Here is a 22,606-nt window from a genome sequence, read left to right on the forward strand (position 1 = left end):
TTGACACGGTGCCAATGGCTTTGGCATGTCTCCAGGGCATCCCCGGGTCTTTACTTAGTGACAACCAAACTCAAATTCACTTTTCCTACGCCCCACCTTGAAATGTTTTTGGAAAGATTTGTAACCAAAAAGGATCCCCATAGTGCCATTTAAACAGCCAACCACAGTGGTGCAGGTTGTTAGCGCCGTGGCTGCTCTTGTGATGGAAGAGTCTTGGAGTTGACACTGGTGCCCTGGTATAAGGACAGCCAGGCTTAAGGGCAGTGGGAGAGGGCACGGTGAGCACAAGTTACTTCTGGAAACTAGCTACCTGTTGCCTGTGCAGGAAAGAACAAAACCACAAATGCTTCCCTAATTGCTGTTCTTGTAGGGTGATGAGCCCAGGATGGACCCACAGCCTTTTTAAAGTGTTAGCAGACAAACGTCCAGAGCAGAATCTCACACTGAAACGAAAAGTCCTTTTCTTCCCCAATCTTCTTCGACTTCAGTTTTGTAGCTCGTTCCACTATGGCAGAAATACAATAACGTCGCGGGCACCGCTGTGAACAAAGAACTAGGGGGGGAAAAAACCTCTTCCTGCTCCCAGAGGGTCTCCCCTGCACACCCGCTGATGTGCGGATTCTCCTTATCGGCCCTCCGCCAGGCGGCCCAGGACCGTCCAGGGCTCCACCCGCTGGACACGTGCCAGACCACCGAGCTCCTTCTCTGTAGGGGGCCTCTCCAGGGCCCGGGGCTAATCCCAAGGGTGGGGGTGGGGATCCCGTGGGCCCAGGTTCACTAGGAGAACTTTGAGATTCAGGCAAATCTCTCTTTACCTCCCCCCCCCCCCCCCCCCGCTGGTAAAACAAGGGGAAAAAGAACCCTTCTAGTCACCCTGCCGCTGGTGTGGGGCCAGCTTTGGGAATGAAAGGAACCATTCTATTTTTTTTCTGGTGTTCGTTATGCAAATGGGCCACAATAATAATAATGGGCCGTAATAACAATGATAAATGATAGTGATAAAAATGATAAGGATGACCTAAAGGGGGTTGAGTGTTTCCTCTGTTTGCCAGCATTGTGTTAACACCTGGCGCGCATGCGCCATCTAACCAGCTCAAAATCCCTATGTGGAATGCTGGGCTGTAGCTCACTGGTAGAGAGAGCGCTTGCCTTCCATCTATCAGGCTCTAGGTCCCAGCACTGCAAAAATCAAACAACACCCCCTTCTCCCCGCCCCCCCCCCAATCCTCAAACAACCCTGAAAACCCAACAAAACAACAGAAAACCAAACAAAACCCTAAATGGAGTCATTATTCCTAGTTTGCAAGTGGGAAACCAAGGCTCAGAGAACGGGGGTCTGGACTGTTGGCAGCTCGAGCGGAGCGCTGGCCGCTGCGGCCAACTTCTGCCTGTGTTTGCTGAATTCATTCATGAAGCCGGTCATCACAATCGTCGTGTAGTGCATACTGGAGCTGCCCCTTCCGGCACCCAGGCATGCAGCCCGCTTTCTCTGGCTGTTATCAGGCTGGGTGACGGGAGAGAGCAAGTCTCAGATCTTTTGGACAGGGCCGCTTTCCCCTGCACTCTCCCTTACCCCCTGGCCTCTGCTCCAGCCCGGTAAAGCCACACCTCAAGTGCAGGTCACAAAACAGCAGCCCTGAGTCAGCCAATACAACGGATATGCGTTTCCAAGGCAACCAAACCTGAGTTTGAATCCTGGTTTTGTCCCTGTGTTACCTTAGATGTGTCATCCTGTCAGAGCTTCGGACTTCTCACTGTGAAGCGGGGTGACCTGCGTGCTTTAGGAATTATCGTGCAGGGTGATGTATGGAAAGCCTTGACCCAGATGCACGGAGTGCCCTGCTCTGCCTACCCATCTCTCGGCACTTGTTGGGTTTCCAGGATCCCTTCCCAGTTCCCTCTTCCTGCTCTACTCCTCAGGCTAGGTGTAATTCTGAGAACAATGTCAAAACTCCAAAGTTGCCAGGTGTGGTGACTCATACCTCTAATTCCAGCGCTGGGGAGGCAGAGGCAGGTGCATCTCTGTGAGTTTGAGGTCAGCCTGGTCTACAGAGTGAGTTCCAGGACAGCCAGGGATACTTAGAGAGACTCTGTCTCCACAAAACGAAACAAAACAAAACAATAACAAACAAACAACTACCACCAAACCAAAACCGAACAAAACTAAAGTTTTGGGGCGGCCATTGGGGTCTGTTAACTTCTCATCTGCAAGATCTCAAGACACCAGAGCCTGCTGGCTCCAGATGCTGTGGCTTTGGGGAGAGCCCACCAGAAAAGCAGAGAGACAGCCAGGAACCGCTGGGAGCCTGAGCGTGTTCCTGGTGTCTTGAGACAGCTCTCTCCCTTCCAAAGCACAGCTCAATGCCTTAACTCAGTGCTTCCTGAGGTGCCTTCCATGACTGAGGAGCTGAGCATCCTCCCTAGAGTGCTGATACCCCACCGCTGTCCTGGCCACAACCCCAGAGGTACCTTCCACCCATTCTCCCCCGAGAACCCTCTAGTATCACTCCTATCTCCGATCTCAGACCCACCTTCCTTTCTTCCTTCTGGCTACAAAAAAACAAAACAAAACAAAACAAAAAACAAAAAAACAAAAACAAAACAAAACAAAAAAACAAAACAAACAAACAAAAAAAACAAGCCACACGGAGCTCTCCTGCTCTCCTTTCTCTTGGAGTTTCTGCCCCAGAGAGTTCTCTCTAGTCTTTTCCTACCCACACTCTGCCCGAATCTATTTGAATTTCTCATGAACTTAAAACAATCTATTCATTGCTGGACAGGTTAAAACACACACGTCCGGCAACTATTCTGGTATTGCCTTCTAAGAGCTTCCTGGGTGTGGCCGCACACTCCTGCAACCATAGCACTTGGGACATTGAGGCAGGAAGATCGTGAGTCTGAGGCCAGCCTGGCTTACCTAATGAGATTCTATCTCAAACACTTTCCGCCTTTTAAATGTTGCCCAGTCTCACCTGGGCTGGAAGGGGGTGGACAGCAAGATTAGGACGCAACACCTCTCTTTGTTCATAATGAATCTCTCCAGAATGATTTTGGGAAAGTTCATTATATCTAACGTGAGAGGAGATAAGGATTAGAGGAAGAAATGGGAAGAGGGAGGGGAGAAGAAAACTGGCCAGAGGCAGTTTGATGTTTTCCTATGATATCATACATAGATGCGCATTTCTAAATGCTCCTTTGGTTCAGAACCTAGTCCAACACTGTTTTCCTTCGGTCACTGCTTGATATCGATCCTTCCACAGGCAGTTGAACTTGGTCAACAGTCTGCTCATGAAGTGGGGCAGTGGGCACACAGGGGTTCTGCAGAGGATATGCCTCTGCTGGTTCTTCTGTGTCCGAGCACCGTTGTCCTGAAGGGCAGGGAAGAACATTCTTTCTCTTTCATTCTCCCCACCCCACAAGAGAAGTAAAACTGCAGTGGAATATTCCGATGTGGTGTGTGTGGATCCAAGGATATCTGGGCTTGGTAAACAGTCCGGCAAAAAGGCATTAGATGAGAGTTAAATCGATTACTGATCCAGAACGCCACGTGGGCTCCCATTGTGGAAGGTATTTTCTAGACGTGGTACCTTGGGGACAGCAGGTTCACAGTGCAAAGGTCTCACTGTAGCCTCCACTGGCTGCCCATGCCCCTGCTAGAGGAGCGTGCTGGTGGCTGGGACGCTGATGGACCCGCAGGTTTTGTTTTTTTCTTCTCTTCAGTGCAGCACAGCAGTTAGCTCCAATTGGCACAACTCAGAACACAGAAGAACCTCAGTTCTACCTGCAGCTTTCCTTAGATGCTCACAAGTAGCATTTAAAGTAGGTCTTTAGTGTCTTTGGCTCACGCTTAAAGCTGTGAAAGTTGCACAAGTGTACAAATGCACACATCTAAGGGGCTATCCCTGACACTTACGCATTTCTTGAAATACAATCCGTGCAGATGGCACAAAAGTGTCTTGAGGAGTGTTGGGGTACCTTCGACAAAGGGGATGTGCTCACTAACAATGTCCTGCTGAGGCTTTGTTGTTGTTTTGGTTAAAATGCTCTTTCTCAATGAGGAGCAAGAGAGGAAAAGGCTGGGGATAGGGAGGGAGAGAATGTCTTCAGCCTGATTAAACAGGGCTGAGAGAGGGACCGGGGCTTTGGGAAGTGAGGGACGGGAGCGACAGCCCACAACTTCTCAGACCACCATCTTGAGGGTAACTCATCAGCCGCTTGGATGCCTCCTTGTGAGAGACGTGAGGAAGGACCTTGTACCTCAGCTGAGGAAACTTTACTTGGCAGTTGGTTTGGAAAGAGAAGGTGGGATGGGACTCTCTGGGCACCTGGGATCACCAGGCTCTGGCTGGAATGGGAAGGATGTGGGTTAGGCTGAAGCCATGGAGGCAGCTGCTGACTTGGGCTCTTCATGGTAATTCCAGCTGTAGGTTTAATAGCTGCTGGATGTACAGACTGAATTAAAGGACCCTTCATGGTTGCTGGAAATATCTTCCTCTCCCCTCTCTCATCTTCCTCCTCCTTCTTCCCTACTATTGACATGAGCCAAGGCTGGTGTTAAGGTCAGAGCAAGCAGAACTTCTAGGCAACTGATTCTGTTTCTTGCCTTTCAGCCTGCTTGAAACAGGACCAATCATTATATCATTAGTTCTTGGACTGGTCACTTATATCTTTGGTGATTGGCGTTTTTATAAAACACCCAGCCTCAGGTATTTTGTTACAGTAATGGAAAGCCTGGAATGCCCAACACCCGTTAGAGTTCTGGTTCCTTTGACCTCACATTTTTATAGAACCCTAGGCCTTTATAATCTTAGAAAGAGATTTGGCCACCATTCAAGCTCAACAAATTCTTGATAGCTTTTTACCTCAAATATTTAAACAGGAAAAACTCATGCTTAAACAATATTCATTGACAGTCTTTGAAGGGGGACGTGGAGTTACATAAGGGAAGTGGTGGCCGTGTGAGGGCGACTGGGACTCTTCTCAGTTTATAGCGGCGATTTCTGGTGGAGGAGATAGCTACACACTCAGCTCCGCAGCTCGCTTACACAAGGCGACGATGCTCTGAGGTCCCTAGAGGAGGCTCATTTTTTTTCTTTTTCCTTCAAACACCTTGTTTTATCTGCTCCCATATAGCTGGTCTAGTCCATCTCCTTATTTAAAAATAATCCCAGTCTTAGAAATAAAATCTCAAAGCACGGCTTCCTAAGGGGCGGCTATTTGCTCTCACTCTGCTTTGGTTGGGCTATGTGGGTAAAGCTCCCTGCCACCATCCCTTTGCTCGTTCCCAATGTGACTTCTGTGCTTGCTTTGCACGCTTCTCTGTCCGTTAGACCCACACCATTTTTCTTGACCCATATATTCTCTCATTACCCACAGTGTCCTGTGGGCCAAGTGCCGGAGATTTCGCAGATGAGTGGAGGGTTCTTCGTTTGAATGATACGGGCTTGGCAAACTTCTCAGCTGCTCTGAATCTTGCAGCTCCTAAATGTGTGTTGTTACTCCTGTTGCCTTGAATTCTCAGCTCCTCCCTCCAGTTTCCCTTGGCAACCCCACTCCCATCCTCCTCCCGTCCTGCTTCTTCCTGCAACATCACTTTGTTTAGCTGGTCCACTGGACGGAGTCCCAGGGTAGGCATGGAGATGTACTAGTTTGGACTCCGACAAGATCGGCACTTCATCCATCAGCCTCTCAGCTGCCTCACTTATTAGAGCCTGGCTAAACTCGTGATTCTCAGGGGTGGCTGTGCATTGGAATGACCTAGAGAGCTTTAAAGATATCTCGCGCCCCCTCCCCTATCATGTGATTAGTTTGGGGTGTAAGCACTTAGAAAATCTTGATGATTTCAGTGTGTAGGCCAGGTTGAGAACATGGGTCTGAATCTACCTAACCCTAATTTCTCAACTGGTGTAACCGGGACCTAGGCTATAGGAAGACAGGAGGGAATTTGGAGTTTGACAAAACGAAGTTAAAATTCCAGCCAGCAATAAAACAGCAGGGGAAATTATCTCACTTTTATGAACTTCAACTGTATTATAAAATTAATGGAGATTAAAGATGTCCACTTTTCCAAATGCAAAGATTTCAAGCGGTCAAAGCACATAAGGCATTTGAGCAAAGGTAACTTTTTATTAGTTCCTCCTTAAAACAGCCCCTGTCTCTGGCTTCCTTATTTCTGCCAATGATGCCATCATACGTCAATTCCGAGGCTCAGAAGAACGCTTGCTGCCAGGTGTGGTGACACCTTGTAATCCTAACACTTGGGAGGCTGAAGCAAGAGGATCCCAGGTTTGAGGCTAGCCTGGGCTTGGGAGGGAGGACAAAATGGTAGATCAATGTCCATCCTCCCCTTGAAGCAGGGATGAAGGCTTATTTTCACTCATCCTGGATAAGATTCTTCACAACTCTTGCTGTTCAAAGTGTGATCTATGGCCAAGCAGCAGCTTTTCAGACCCAGACCTTATTGATGGCCTTCTCAGTCCCAGGAGGCCTTTCGAATCAGAGCCTGCATTTCAACCAGATCCCCAGGGCACCTGAGTACTTGTGGAAGTTGGAATCTAGCTGGGCAGGGGTGGCACACACCTTTATCTCCAGCACTTGGGAGGCGGAAACAGGCGAATCTCTGAGTTCCAGGTCAGCCTGATCTACAGAGTGAGTTCCAGGGCAGCCAAGGCTACACAAAGAAACCCTGTCTTGAAAAACCAAACCAAACCAAACCAAAAAGAGAAAAAGTTGGAATCTGCGCTCTAAGGCATCTTAGTTCCTTGAGACTTGGTAGGGGGCAGTGGGAGAATCAGTTTAGGCTCTTGGAGTGGTCACAGTGTACACATTCCAATGTCTTGCTTAGAGACGCTCTGGTGAGTCCAAGTGAGTCATACCAATTGGCACTGGAAACATCTTGTCTTTGGTTGGGCCATGCCTGTAGAAGGTGGTGCTGTACGCAAAGCCCTTCATCCCCTCATTCCATTAGATACCATCAAGTCCCCATGATGCTCGCCCTTGCCTGGTTAGGCTTGGTGGATGCGTCAGGGCCATCAATCACCAAGAGAGATTACCACAGGTCACGGAAGCTGCCACTCACATGAAGAGGAGCAGGGCTGCTTCCTCCAGCCCCAGGAGCCTGGCAGGAGCACCTATGGTCTTTCCAGAGGCTTCCATGTCACGCTCATCCAAGGGACTGACATCTGTATTGCAATAGTGACTTCCAGGGGCTCTGAGGTCTCCACAAACACGTTCTGGGGCTTCTAATCTTGGTTTTTATTTTTTCTTCCTTCCTTCCTTCCTTCCTTCCTTCCTTCCTTCCTTCCTTCCTTCCTTCCTTCCTTCCTTCCTTCCTTCCTTCCTCCCTCCCTCCCTCCCTCCCTCCCTCCCTCCCTCCCTCCCTCCCTCCCTCTCTCTCTCTCTCTCTCTCTCTCTCTCTCTCTCTCTCTCTCTTCTTTTCTTTCTCCTCCCCTCCCTGCCCCCAGACAGGGTTTCTCTGTGTAGCCCTGGCTGTCCTAGAACTCACCCTGTAGACCAGGTTGGCCTCAAACTCAGAGATCCACCTGCCTCTGCCTCCTGAGTGCTGGGATTAACAGCATGTGTCACCACTGCCTGGCCAATATTTTGTATTTCTTGGCATCTTAATCCTGGGTCCTTGCAGTAATTCCTACCTTATTTCAGTATATCACACCTTTGGCTAAAACCTCTTCCTGAACTTCATGGAACTCATTCTCTGCAGCTCTACACTACAGCAATAGATGTGTTTTATACCCCTTTGCAAAGAGCACCTGTCTTCCCAATCGCTGCCCCTCACACTGAGGGGCTCACGTCTCCCATTAAGACAGACTGATGAGAAAAGCTGAACCTTCAGGCCACAGCTGCAGCCTAAGCCACTCAGAGTGTCTTGCTTTTTTTGTCATAGTGTTTATCAGTATTTACAGTCACACAGTTTTGCTTTATGACACTTGCCTATTGGCCTGCAAGCTTCCCAGAGGTCAGAGTCTGGACTGGTCTTACGCATTGCTTAGTCCTGGTACTGGGCTCAGTGTTTAGCCACTGACATTTAGGGACTGATATGCTGAGTCACTGAAATAAATGTGTGAATGACTCTGGGAATTTGAAGGGCTAGAATGAGATTCTGTGCAGTGTTGAAAGGAAGCAAAGCCTGGGGCAGACTTCTCCCAATCACAGGCCCGAGAAAAGGGCTTACAGCATCATGCCAAGGACATGTAGTCTAGGCAGCCATGCCCCTGCCTCAGGGCAACCAGCTTATGGCACAAGTGATCTAGCCTCATAGCTGTCCACTGTGCTTTTAGCTGTGTGGCTTGCCTCTAGGACTCCCCGCAACTGGGAAGGGCTGAGCCTCCAGCAGCAGGTATGTAGACTGGCCAGTTCTGGGGATACCTAGGCCATTCTGAGGATGGCAGGGAGAAAGGAAGCCTGGCTTTGCGGAGCCTCCTTGGTGTAGATCAACGAGATAATATAAGATAGTCTCAATCCCAGCTACTAAACACAGACCAAACCAAAACCAGGAGACCTGTAGTCCCCAAGGCCTCAGTGTGTGTGTGGGGGCAGCCACCTCTCCTCCCTTTGTGGCCTAGTGATCGCCTTGGCCAGCTCACTACCTCTTAGTGCTTGGAATGCAGCTCTCGTGCCAGCTGGAGGGCACCTATGGGCCCCTCCCATCGTTTGTTCAATCCCAGTTTTCCATCCTACTGGCCCCTGGCAGATGAAGCGGGTAAGACAAGCTCTTGTGACTGGTAAAGCAAGGAGATACAGGTGCTCGTGTGTCAAAACCAAGGTTGTATGATCAGTGATTATTCTGTGTGTGGAACAGATCGCAGCAGGATTGATAATGGAATCAAAGAGGAAACCCATTCTCCAGACTTAAAGCAGAGAGGTCCAGACTTCTTCAGCGATACCAATGAAGCACTGATATGATTTATTTAAAGAGTTCTGTATAAGCAATGCCTGAAGAGGTGGAGGGACACTGAAGATGTAGACTTCACTTTTGAGTTGCCCTGAATGAAGGTGGCAGTCGAGGGGACGGTCTTCCATGGGAGACCTGGTGACAGGCTGAGAGAAGCAGGGTAATGTAGGGTAATGCGGGGTCACTGACAGCCTGGAATCAATCTGCAGGGTGTGTGGGGTGAGTCATGGCGCACAAATCTTGTCCCTGCTGTGTCCACAGGAAAGCAACGCCCCTCTGCATTTACCGAAGGCATATACAGGCCATTCACCCAGGTGAGACAACATCATGACCAGGTACAGAGCCCCTCCTCCCCCGATGCCCTTGAAAAACAGCATCAAATTAAAAGTAGACGCAACAAAATGTTACATATGAAAGAAAAGGCCTAAATGTGAGCTTTGGTGGATATTTAAAATAGCAAAATTCTGCTAAATTCCAAAATATGGTTAATATTAACGCCTAGGAATCCTTTGTACAATGTATTTGCTTGTGTAATAGCTGTAATAAACTATGAGCAAGCGTCAACCATGACAGTTTAATTTGCCTTATAAAACGTGGTGTGAAAGCAGAAAAAGGTCGTTTGCTGTTTATCCCCCACCTCCACCTAGCCACTCACCCCACCCCCATTTCCATGGCTCTCTACAACGATAGGAGTTCTAGAACGTTTCTTTTGGAGGGAGGTGCTTGGCAGCTGTACCTGACAAGGAGTTTTATCTCATGGAAAAGTTGTTTAGAAAGTGGGGACCTGAAATTTCTGTCGCTGGCTCTTTTCCCCCTGCCCCATGTTCGGCTGATTTCAGATCAAAACCTGGTCACCACTAACCAAGAAGTAGGTTTACTTTAAAAAGCCACAGAACACTTGGCCAAGTCATTAGGATTTTTAAAAAGTTCTTTACAACTTGAGACTTCTGTGGAAACAGGAGTGTTGGGACAAGCGTTCAGACGCTGCTACCACGGACTCTCTTCTGTGGGCTGGGAGTGAGGCTGGAAGACTGCTAATCGAGACGACTGTTTTCCTGCCAACAGAGCTGGCATCCCAGACTTACCAGGAGACAGATTAAAGCATCCAATCTTGAAAGGAGAGATGGGGTCTGTTTGATTGCTGACCAGATTTGTGGGGGAATGTCAGCCGGGATGAGTGAACAGACCTGGATCTAAAGGGCCAGGGGACCAGGAGCCGTGGAGATCTGTGTGATGTGGGAGTGGTCCACAGCCCCTGGAGCAAGACAGTACAGGAGAGAGAGAGCTGTGCACCTGAGATAACTGGGGAGGAAGCGAACTATTGATAGGCTTGGGTTACAGGAAGGGTGAATTAAAATGGTACCGCATATTGGTGAGAAAGTGGAGTGGCCTTTAGAAATGGCTGTCAGCCTCTGTGTGCTCTGTGGCCACGCAGCTCCTTCCCAGGGCTATACACAAAATGACCGGTACCTACACGTTCATAAGAGCCACAGGGGGGTAAACCAAGTGCCCCTCAACAGTGCTAGATAATCCCATTTTGACAGCAAGAGAAGCAGGCCTGGGGTCCACTCAGTGGCGTGAGTGGATCTCACAGTGCTGAAGGAAAACGGCCAGCCGCAGAGGAGTGGGGACTGTAGGATTCCATTTACACCAAGTTCAAAACCAGGCTTCAGCTCCCTGAAGTCAAGGTTCAGAGTCCACGGGAAGGTGAGCATGGGTGTTTTCAATGTTTGTTTCTTTTTTTCAGATGCTGCTTCCCCGAGCAAGCTGGCTCATGAATATTCATGAGGATGTATGTATACTCGTGATAGGTGCACTTCAGTTTAAGTCTATCCCGCTTTATAAAAAATAGAACGGCAACATGGAATGCAGCAAGGGCAGCTGGGAGTCTGTTTGGGGTGACGATTTGGGACGCCTGGACAGGCAGGTGTAAACCCAGAGTGTGATTAGAGATGCATGACTTTGGTCTGGGTAAGACTCATGATTGCATGCACTGAACTTGGGGAGAATGGCAGGGAAGAGGGGAGCCCGGTGTGTCTCTGGAGAACAGTAGGGGAGCAGATGAGGACAGGAGGAGGAATGAGCTAATAAGCCACTCATCAGAGACTTTTTCAGCACTCCTTGACACAGTGACTTGAGTGCTGGCCACACAGCTCATTTCCCGATGGGATGGAGGTAGACGCTCCTTCGTCTCTGCAGGAGATAATGCCCTGCCACCTGTTCTCTGTGAAGATGCTAGGATCCAATCTGGGGCCTCACACACACTAGGCAAGACAACCTCTTCTTTAAAAAGTAGAGGGAACAAGCTGGGCATGGTGATGCACGCCGGTGATGCACGCCTATAATCTCAGCGTTTAGAAGGTGGAGGCAGGAGGACCAATAGTTCAAGGTCACTGTCTTTTACAAAGTGTGTTCAAGGCCCGTCTGGGCTGTTGAGGCCCTCCCTGTCTCAGCGAAGCAAACGGAATGAAACAGAGAAAACCCAAGGAAACAGTTGACACGGGAACTGTGCAGGGCTAGTGAGGCGTGGAGTGAGGGCGCCCCCACGTGTACAGCCCCGGAACAGCAGGGGGCAGCAGCAGCAGCAGCGGCAGAGGTAGCCAGGCTCCGGGCTAGCTTGGACAGCCTCAAGGAGTGGGGGGCAGTGTGCTGCCTGGCACCCCCTCCTGCAGTACACAGCCTCCTGAGATTAGGGGCGATAGACACACTCAGCAATGCAGGCTTGCCCTCCAGCTTTGTGTGGGTGAAGGGCTGTGCTTCACTTGTAAGTGCTCAGGGCACCATCCTAAACGCCGGTGGGATGCTGGAGGCTGAGACGATAGATCAAGAACAGAAATGATACGTTTCCTCTAATGGAAAACACCAGGTGGGAGGACTACAGAACATCCGCACAGCATCAAAGCATCTCAGAAATGCAGAAGAAACACCTCTCATTCCTCCTCCCCGGACGCCTCCACGGTGAATGCTTACTGTCACGCACAGAAGGAAAGGAAAGGCGAAGAAGCTGCTTGGGGCGATGGGAAGAACGGAAGAAGCCCACTGCTGTGGTTTGCTATTCTGGATGCACCCCAAAGGGCCCCGAAATGTTGAAGACTTGATGAGGCCATGGTGTTCCGGGGAGATGTGAAACCCTTAGACAGTGGGGCCCGGAGAAGGAAGTTAGGTTGTAGAGGGTCTGCTCAGGCTGTTGGGAACCTGGTCCCGTCTCTCCCTCTCCTTTGGTTTCCTGGCCACTGTGGGGTGAGCCACTTTGCTTCAACGCCCCCCCCCCCATGGTAATCCGTCTCACTGTAGGTCTTAAAGTGGTGTAGCCAAGTGACCACATGCTGATACCTCTGGCACTATGAGTCAAAAACCAACCATTTCCTTATAAGTTTGATTACAGCAGATATTTTACTGTAGACGGAAGGCTACCCAAGCCTTGACTTGTGTTCAGGGCTTGCCCTCTGCCTCCTCTTCTGTTCTCAACTCTGTCACTTCTCGGTGAGACTTCACACGGAGGGAAGTGCTCCAGGACAACCGTCCCCATCCCACCTATGGCTATGCTGCTTCTAGAAAGTCGCCAGGTGACTGAAGTCCTGGCACCGGACTTCTTAGCATAATAACATGTCAGGGGAGGATACGTTCTAACTACCCTTGGCTTCCTTTGCTTTAAAGTGGGTTGCAGCATCGCAATGGCACCATTGAGACAGCACCCGGTGAGGTCCCTCGCCCAGCAGGACCAGCAGAAGGTGGCAGACAACCATCGGCAGTTGGTTTCGAGCCTCACCTCCATGAACCCCTGCTGCAATACCCACTGGTGGTCTCCAGCCATTGCTAGCAGTTCCCTCAGTTAGGGAGAGCGTTTGACTTCTGTAGCTTCTGAATACATCTATTCACATATGTGAAATCTCATAGCTCATTTTCACGTCATAAGTTTAAATAGATACACAGTTGTAAGTGCAGTTGTTGAGGGACAGCTGGCTGGTTATGGTTCTGTTCCTCAGCCTGGGTGGTGGTTACACAGATATGTTGAATTAATGGGGAATTTATTGCCAACTAGCTCCACTTACAATTGTTCACCATTCTGGATACGTATTACACTTAATAAACTGTAAAAACCAAAATAAAGCACAAACCTTGGCTATAGGCTGTCTGAGGCTGGAGCACATTTTGCCTCTTGTTCTGCTGCCCAGCCTCACGGTAGGCATGTGAGATTGTGACGAAGGGTCAGCCTGAGGCGTCTGCCAGGTTTCTAAAATGGCATTGGAGAGGTCAACTGAAAGACCATCTCTGATGAGCAAGGAGAGCCCGCCAGCCTCTTAAAAGCCAAATTAGAAAAAAATTAAAGATGGAGTGCACACTAGTAGTACAGATGTGTTGAAGAAAGGTGATCAATTTTGCCTTGAGAATCAGGAAAGCACTCATCAAAGATGCTAGCTACCCACGAGCTCGGTAATTGACCGTGGATAGAGAAGCATTTACAATGGAGAGTGGAAGAAAGAGATGAAAAGAATAAATTAAGATGTGTTGGAACTGAGGTTTAGCAGTATTCTAGATGAGGAAGATCTCTCTCTCGGCCTCTCTCTCTCTCCCTCTTCCTCCTCCCTCTCCCCTCTCCCTCTCCCTCTCCCTCTCCCTCTCTCTCTCCTCCTCTCTCTCTCTCTCTCTCGTCTCTCTCTCTCTCTCCTCTCTCTCTCTCTCTCTCTCTCGTGTGTGTGTGTGTGTGTGTGTGTGTGTGTGTGTGTGAGAGAGAGAGAGAGAGAGGAGAGAGAGAGAGAGAGAGAGAGAGAGAGAGAGAGAGAGAATGAGTTGGACCAGAACAGCCTGTCTGTCAAACTCAAGGATTTGGACTTTCTCCTTCAGTCAGGCGGGCCCTCTGCCCGTACCATTACCATTTCCACCATTTACAATTCGACCCGGACATTGCCACCATCACCACCCCACCACTAATGCTACCACTTCATCCTCGTCACCACCACCAGACTATCTGTTATAATTGTCCTCATAGAATGAATTAATAATAAAAATGTTAAAAACTGCATTTTGTGATTCCCGGTTTCTGGTTTCTCGGCAATGCAAACCACTGCCTTATGTTAGGAGCCTGGCTGGGAGCTGATCAAGCAGCTTCACCTCATTTCACTGTGAAAATAACTTGCAGGTCTGTGAATTCCTTTTGGGAAGAGAAATAAGGGCTTGAAGGGGCGGGAGGTTCCTCAGCCCCAAGTTAACGAGTGTGTTTCTCAACAGGTGTGCACTCGCATGTGGTCCAGTGTCCCTTTGAGAATCACTGCGTCAATGGGGACAAGTGACCACTAGACGCTGAAGAGGACAAGGAATGGTCTTTAAATGGCTTTTGGAGGTGCTCTGGTGCCCTCTAGTGCATGCTGTGTGCCCTGACCCCAACCGCTGCATGGCGCTTCCTAGGATGTGTCAGCACAGAGAAATGGGCAGTGCAGAGGCAGGTTAGGTGAAGTAAAAGGCTTCTTAGTCCGGGCATCTGTCATCTCTCTCCTCATCTTTCTACAGACTTGGGGAGGGGGGCTCTTTCTGAATTGAAGGATTTACAGGTCTCATACTTGGATGCACGTAGCAACCATCAGAGAACTGAGGGTGCAGCTTGGGGTGGTTCTAGCCCCAGAGTCCATGCTTACTTGGTCTGAAGGGGCCCCGGGAATTTGTAGTTTTGACCATATCTGGGTGATTATGATTCAGGTGGCTTTGGACTGCACTTCAAAACCAAACTAAAATAACACAATGAAATTATGACAGTCCAGGAAGTTGATATAACTCGGGGTGATTATGCTAAGTGAATGAAATAAACCACACTCAGAAAAGCACATTTTCCCTCAGATGTAGAGGTGTGTGTGTGTGTGGTGTGTGTGTGTGTGTGTGTGTGTGTGTGTGTGTGTTTAGGAAGAGGCGTAAAGGGTTGCGGGGAGGAGGGAGCAATGTTGTTTATCTGTGGAAACAGAAGGGAGAGTTGTTGGAGAGATAGCTGTGTGGTTAAAGCTGCTGGCTGCTCTTCTGGAGGACGTGTTAGGCCCAGCACCCATGTCGGGCAGCTCACCATCCCCTGTAACTCCAGTTCCATGGGATCCAAAGGGGTCCTCTTCTGGACACCCGCACTCACACTCTCACAGAGACATGCACACATACACCTAAGTTAAAAATAAACCCTGAAAAGTTTTTAAAAGGGAAGAGAGGGTTATTAGTGTGTGTGTGTGTCGGGGGGGGGGAGGGTAGAGAAGTGGGAGATGGATAGAGGAGCCACAGTAAAGAGTCAGATAAGAAAAAACACAGCAATACTATAAAAATACAGCACACATATGGAAACGACACAATGCAACCCATGTCTTTGTGGGCTGGCCAAAAGTTCTCCAACAGGAAAGAAAACACAAGTGAAACAGCACCACACACTGCTTAACATGTAGCCTCTAAAGATGATTTTTCAATACCCAATAAAGAATGGGATCCCTACAACCAGCCCTAAAAATAAATCCAAAGGTGACTGACTGCCTTTTACCTGCTCCCACCTGCTGACAGACAAAGCATGCAACCCCACAAGCCTACCAACAGTGTCCTGTGGCCCAGCCTTAAAGACCAGCAGCATTCAGACCAGCAAGTGCATCCACATGGAACATGGACCCTCTCTATGGCTGGCTCTCTCTCTCTCTCTCTCTCTCTCTCTCTCTCTCTCTCTCTCTCTCTCTCTCTCTCACACACACACACACACACACACACACACACACACACACACACACACACACACTGTCCTTGGGGGCAGCACAGAGAATCAGAACATGTGAAACCCACTCCTGCCCACGCTGATACTGTTCCCATCCAGAGCCTGGGGCTGAGGTCAAGGAGCAAGGCTAACATCAAGGAGGAGGAAGCCACCTCTAGGGGCAGCTGGCAAGCGCTATAAGTGTGGAGGGCTTCAGGGCCAGCTTAGGATCCAGCTCTATCTTGTCCTGGTCTCTGTCTTGCTCTAGGCCAGAGTTGCCAGAAGCATATCTGGGCACCCACATCTTTCAGGAGGCTTAAGAACAAATATGACCCACAGATGAACGGAGTAGGTAGGATTCCATGATCTTTAATTTTTTAAAATTTAATTTTAAATGTGATCTCACTATGTAGCCCTGGTTGGCATTGAACTCACACGGATCCTCTTGCCTCTGCCTCCTGAGTGCTGGGCTTACAAGCAGGTTTAATCTCACTGGGCTCCACAGTCTGTCTGTCTGTAGCATGAATCTTAAAAGTTCTTATTAATAAAATCAAACCTGAGCCAGGTATTAGAGTGAACGCTGGAAGATCAGAGAACCAGAACAAGCCACAGCTTCCTCACCTTGCTAGCTCCTCAGCTGATCCTGTTTCCACAGACTGGAAGCTTCTGTGTCCTCATCCCAATGGCTCTCAGTTGAACTGCTGCTAGAAGCCTAAAAGCTTAACTAGCCAAATGCTTCTAGTTTCTGGTCCTCACGCCTTATATACCTTTCTGCTTTCTACCATCACTCCCTGGGATTAAAGGCTTGCTTTCTGGGATTAAAGGTGTGAGTCACCATGCTTGGCTGTATCCTTGAACAGATGGATTTCTGCCTCTGGAATGCTAGGATTAAAGGCGTGTGCTACCACTGCCTATCCTAAGTATCTAGTGGCTTTTCTGTTCTCTGACCCCAGGTAAGTTTATTAGGATACACAATATTTTGGGGAACACAATACCACCACTCTGTCTGTCTGTCTGTCTGTCTGTCTCTTTCTTTCTTTTGACAAGGTCTTACTACGTAGCCCTAACTGGCCTGGAACTCTCTTTGTAGAAGCGGCTAGCCTCAGACTCACAGAGATCATCTTGCCCCTGCCTCCCGAGCACTGGGATCAACATTCTGGCTTTTCAGCTGGTCTTTCAGAGGACCCAGAAGCCCGGTTTAAATGCCCAGACCAGAACTTAAGACTTTAATAGTCACAGGCCACCTCTGACCCCAGGGATAGGAACAACTTCTCCATGACAAAAATGCTGCCTGCACAGGGCCAGTACTGATCCAAGCCAGAACGGGTCCCGGCACTGAGAGGAGACGTAGAGACAAGCTCTCGTCTCTAGGTAAGAATCTACAGAGACAAGCTCTCGTCCCTAGGTAAGAATCTACAGAGACAAGCTCTCATCCCTAGGTAAGAATCTACAGAGACAAGCTCTTATCCCTAAGTAAGAACCTAGAGAGACAAGCTCTTATCCCTAGCTAAGTGTATCACAAATTGCTAAACGGTCTTATTAATAAAAAACCTGGAGCCAAATATTGGGGTGAAAGCTGAAAGATCAGAGAGGCCGAGAGCAAGCCACTAGTTCTCACCCCTACAAAATCCTCTACCAAAAGATTGTGAGCTCTTGTTTTCTCATGCTTTATATACCTTTCTATATATATGTCCTGCCATATTTCTTCCTGGGATTAAAGGCGTGTGTCCTTCCCAAGCAAAGACATGAATCTCAAGTCCTGGGATTGAAGGTGTGTGCCACCATGGCCTGGCTGTTTCCAGTGTGCCCTTGAACTCACAGAGATCCAGATGGATCTCTGCCTCCCGAGTGATAGGATTAAAGGCATGTGCCACCACTGTCTGGCCTCTATGTCTAATCTAGTGGCTGGCTCTGTCCTCTGATTCCCAGATAAGTTTATTAGGGTACACAATGTATTGGGGTACATAATATATTACCACAGCTAAGAATCTATTTCCAATTGACAACTGCTCACAAAGGAAAAATTAATTTCTTCAAGAGAGCCTTACTGGGTAGATAAGCCACACTTAGGGATAGGCCCCATGCCTAGCAGTAGATGGCCAGCACAGAATGAACCCAATGGTATTTTTTTCCTTTCTGTCTCACAATGCTTTGTTTGGGCATTCAAAAAAAAATCTTACTTTTTTTTTTTTTGTTTATACATTAAGGTGGGGAGGGCCTGAAAGGAGATGAGGGGGAGGAAACCATGATCAGAATATACTGTATGAAAAAAAATATTTTCATTAAAAAAAAAATCATGCTGCTTGGGCTCTTCCCACTGGAGGACTCCTTCCCAATGTTGATAACACCGAGGCTCATCCTCACCTTCCAAGAGTGCGTGGCAACCTTGATTGCACATGGGCCTTACTCTGGGAGCTTTGAAAACCATTCCCACCAGGGCACACCCTAGAGATCCTGATGGGGCCAGGCTGGGACTTGAACCCTGGGACTTTCACCTGCTCCCCACAGGAGCTGCCTGTGTCTTTGTCCCTGACACTCCTTTCTGTACCTGCTCAGGCCGGTCACTGAACGACAAGCTGTCTCTGCACCATCGAGCCTCGTGATTTGGACAGACCCCTCAAGAAGTTAAGTGCTGGAGAAAGGATTGGGACCCACCCCCATCTCTGTTGGAGCTCAGTGAACCCCTTCACTCTTCCATCCTAACAACAACCCCCTTTCCTGTCCTGGTCCTGCAAGCCCAGCGGCAAATGCTCTTGCTCTTTCCCCTGTCTCCTGTGTTCTGCTTCTCACCGTGGCTTTTCCTTCTTATGTCAAACTGTGCCCCTGCATGCTTGGGACGTCCTGCATGCTCGGGACGTCCTGCATGCTTGGAACATCCTGCATGCTTGTGTCCACAGGGCGAGCTCCTTTGCCTATAGCAGCTGCTGTCACCACCTCCACAGCCCTCCTATCTCCTAGCCACACCCTTGGGACAGCCCCCCATTCCTACCTGCTCTCAGGTGCACCTGCTGTGTCCCAGTGGCTGCCATGTCCTCCCCTGGCTCTGCTGTGCCCCTGCAGTGTGGCTGGAGGGGCTGCTGACTACCCCACTCCCATACTTTTCCTCTGGGGCCAGTGGGCATGCTCAGCAGACTCCTGGGGCCAATGCAAAACTTTGCTTCTCTGTTTGCCTTCTTGGGCCGGATGTTTCTGGTTAGTGGTTTCATTTTTCTTTGGTTTCCGTTAGAGTTCAGAGCTAGCCCCCAACTATTATTACTGAGGAAGAGGCTTCATTCTGGAAGTTTCTCACTTCCTCCTGCCTGTTGGTACCCAGTGTTTCTGTTTCTCACTCTGTCTCATGAGGATGAGAACCGAGGTTCTTAACAGTCTCCAGAAGCAGATTAGGGCCCAGGAAAACCAGAACCCACCTTTGCTTTCCAGCCTGGGTGCACACAGGAGCACACCCCGGGAGCTTTAGAAAGACAGCTGTGCTGATGCCTACTGCTCGTCCAGGACAAATCTTGTCCATCGGAACTGGATGATGCTAAAATGTATCTAATAAAACCTATGCAGGGATCTCAAATGACAATTCATATCATTCAAGAGTTTATAGAAAAGTTCAGATTCTTGGCTTCACCTGGATTTGCTGATCCCGAATCTTTGGGCAGAGGCTCAGGGGTCTATATTTTTAGGAAGCTCCCCAGATAATTCCTATGTGCACAACAGCGTGCATCAATACATCACAGTGTGCATCAGAAAGGGAAAGGGTTTATTGGAGGCAGCATCTCATTTGTAAATCTACACGAGAGTTTCTCAAAGTGTGACTCCAGGTCCACGGCATCCATGACCTGAGAACTTAGTAGAGAGACCCATTCCCACACTTCTACCACCATGTTAAATCCTGGGAGGCTGCCTAGGATTTAAGTATGCAGTTCCAACAATTCCAACACACACTGGACTCCAGTTGGCCCCGATATACCACCCACCTATCTCTCCTGAGACTGTCATATGACTCGGGGTCCAGGGTATGGAGGAGCTGTAAGGGAAGCCTGTACCCTACCACTGAGCCACACCCCGCCGTGGGGATCTGTAGGGAAAGGATGGTGGTGGAACGCTGCACAGGGGCTCACAGCTGTTGGTCATAAACTGATGACAGGCTTGGGGTAGCTGGTACGGACAGTTCTGCAGGTTGTTCCCTCAACACCACACATAAGTGTTGGGAGGAAGATCCGGGCAGTACATTCTGGAAGTGCGAGTCAATAGGCTGGGTTGCTGGAGGGTCTGGTGTGTGCACAGAAGAGTTTGTTGTGTGTGGAACAGAGTTCGAATCCTATCCAGGACAGGTAAATGGATGCTGCCAAAGGCAAGGCAGTGGAGATATGTGTTAGTCAATTTTCAATAACAACTCAGAGCTACTACACAACTCCAACAGGCTAGTTTAAGGAATCATAGAGACAAACAACAAAAATAACAGTGTCTGCCCCAAGTAATTTTTTTCCTTTGAGAGACTTGTGCCTTAGCCCTGGGCAAATCAACCCTGTCGTTCATGCAGGGACTTTCTCATGAATGAACGAAGGCATGTATATTTTTTATTCCTATACCTTACTCTGTTTCCTCTCCCATATTCCAGTATGCTGTTTTGTTTGTTCACATGCTTACAAATGAATGGCATTGCTTTGTGTGTGTGCTCAGACTTGTAGGATTTGCCATTTGTCTTGCTTTAAAACCTTTACCAGGACTGCTTTCAAGTGCTCAGGATGACGCTGTTGAATGGCTTGGAGAAGGATGTGCTCATTTGCACAACTGTCTCTCTGGAGTCGGTGAAGCTGGCTCCAGCTCTTACTGCTCATGCTTAACTGAAGTGCCAGACTTGACTGGCCACTTTGGGATCCCGTAGACCTTGTATATTTTCATAGGAGTCCTTTCACCTCATCTGTTTCCACCTTGCTTGGGACTCTGGGCCAACTCAGCTTGCTTTATAGGTGAGGCTAGCGAAATACCCAGAACAGCTGAAGGATTTTATTAGTGGTCAGTCATCAGCATGGCATATGCATGGAGCGGTTCCTACTCTTATTAAAATCAGATTATAAAACTTTGGTGGAAACACACAGGGACCCATTCTTTAATGGTTAGACATCATCACGTGGCGGTTGAGGGGCAGCTGAGTGAGCTTCGAGCATAAACAGCCTTTGGGTGAAATTCCTGAATGCTTGATCCTTAGAGAACTGTAACTCCACGGTCATTAAAATACAGCCTGAGACCTTCTTGGCCTCAAGGTGTGATCACAAACTCAGAGGTAGCTCTGGAGTGTGAGTCATTTCCTTTTCCTTCGTGGAGGACTTTTCGGCTTGGAGAAGCCCTCTGTTTTCCTGGAAAAGTCATAAAGGGCTGGATGGGGTCTGGAAGGGAAATGTACATCTCAGTGCTCTTGGGCTGGTGGCAAAAGATGGCTGGGATCTCTGGCATACAGCACAATGAAAATACAGATATAGAAGCTAGCTCTTTTTTTTTTTTTTTTTTTTTTTTTTTTTTTTTTTAAAGCGGATTTTGGTAAAATGTAGTTCTTCCTTACTCCTGCATTTATGTCTGTTTTCTCACTTTCACCTAAATGTCTTCCCCAATGTATGCATGTATATTTACATGGGTGTGTGTGTGTGGGGGGGGGTGCATGTGGAGGCCAGAGGTTAAAGTTGGGTGCCTTTCTTTATCATTCTATGCTGAATCTGGAGCTCACTAATTTGTCAAGACCAGTTAGACCTCCAGCTCTAGGAATCTGCCCGACTCTGCCTGCCCAGAGCGAGGGTTGCAGGTGCATGCCATCAGGCCCAGCTTTTTATACCTGATGCTTGTGCAGCAAGCACTTTGCTGACTGAGCTGTCTCCCCAGCCCCCGACCCCTGGTTATCTCAGCACCTAACCCCGCTGAACCGGAAATGTATGTGTCCAGGTTGTTATGAATTATCATGCAGGGGGACCCCTGAGGGAAACATGCTGGGCAGATGCAGCGGCAGGTTGGACAGATGTATGCCATGCGGGCATGGTGGCGGCAGCCAGTAATTCACATCTCAGACTCTGCATCCACGTTTAGAGTTTATTATAATAAAGAGAAGAAGAGAAGAGATGAGACAGAGAGAAAGAAAGAAGTGTAGCATGAGTCTTCAAAGTTCTTATTAATAAAATCAAATCTGAGACCAGTTATTGGGTGAATGCTGGAAGATCAGAGAGACAGAACAAGCCACAGCTACCTCACCTCGCCAGTTCTTCAGCTGGTCCTGTTTCCTCAGACTGGAAGCCTCTGAGTCCTCACATCCAGAATGAATCTCAGCTGAACTGTGCTGCTCCAAAGCCTGAAAGCTTAACCAGCCAAATGCTTAACCAGCCAAATGCTTCTAGTTTCTGGTCCTCACGCCTTATATGCCTTTCTGCTTTCTACCATCACTCCCTGGGATTAAAGGCTTGCTTTCTGGGATTAAAGGCGTGAGTCACCATGCTTGGCTGTATCCTTGAACAGATGGATTTCTGCCTCTGGAATACTAGGATTAAAGGCGTGTGCTACCACTGCCTATCCTAAGTATCTAGTGGCTTTTCTGTTCTCTGACCCCAGATAAGTTTATTAGGGCACACAATATTTTGGAAAACACAATACCACCATGAAGGAGAAGAAGGAGGAGGAGGAGGAGGAGGAGGAGGAGGAGGAGAGAGAGAGAGAGAGAGAGAGAAAGAGAGAGAGAGAGAGAGAGAGAGGTAATGTTAATATTTTGATCTGCCCCTTGAAATCCTGCCCATTGTGCTGCCCTGCATCCTGATGTAAAAGCCTCATTCTAAGAAAAAAACTCCTCTCTTCTCTCTCTCTCTCTCTCTCTCTCTCTCTCTCTCTCTCTCTCTCTCTCTCTCTCCTGCTTTTCCTCCCACCAGGTGTATACCCTCGATCTCTCTCTCTGTCTCTCTCTTTCCTATCATCTCTTTTCTTCATCTATTATAATAAACTTTCCACGTGGATCCAGCGTCTGGGTT

At 48.7% G+C, this 22,606-nt stretch overlaps 1 protein-coding gene across 2 annotated transcripts in view; it reads right to left on the reverse strand.

Moving 5' to 3' along the window:
* The window catches only part of Slc14a1 (solute carrier family 14 member 1 (Kidd blood group)), a 44,314-nt gene extending 25,571 nt beyond the window's left edge, over positions 1-18,743 (reverse strand). Inside the window, exon 1 of one of the 2 annotated variants that reach the window (XM_076555560.1) lies at positions 18,604-18,743. The gene's annotated coding sequence lies outside the window, so the exon portion shown is untranslated. Of the gene's footprint in view, positions 1-1,716; positions 1,849-18,603 lie in introns of those variants that run through there. The other variant, XM_076555561.1, reaches the window with a different exon arrangement.
* Between the last annotated feature and the right edge of the window lie 3,863 nt (positions 18,744-22,606).

This window comes from Peromyscus maniculatus, chromosome 19 (genome assembly GCF_049852395.1).
Source record: "Peromyscus maniculatus bairdii isolate BWxNUB_F1_BW_parent chromosome 19, HU_Pman_BW_mat_3.1, whole genome shotgun sequence".
Taxonomy (NCBI): Eukaryota; Metazoa; Chordata; class Mammalia; order Rodentia; family Cricetidae; genus Peromyscus; species Peromyscus maniculatus.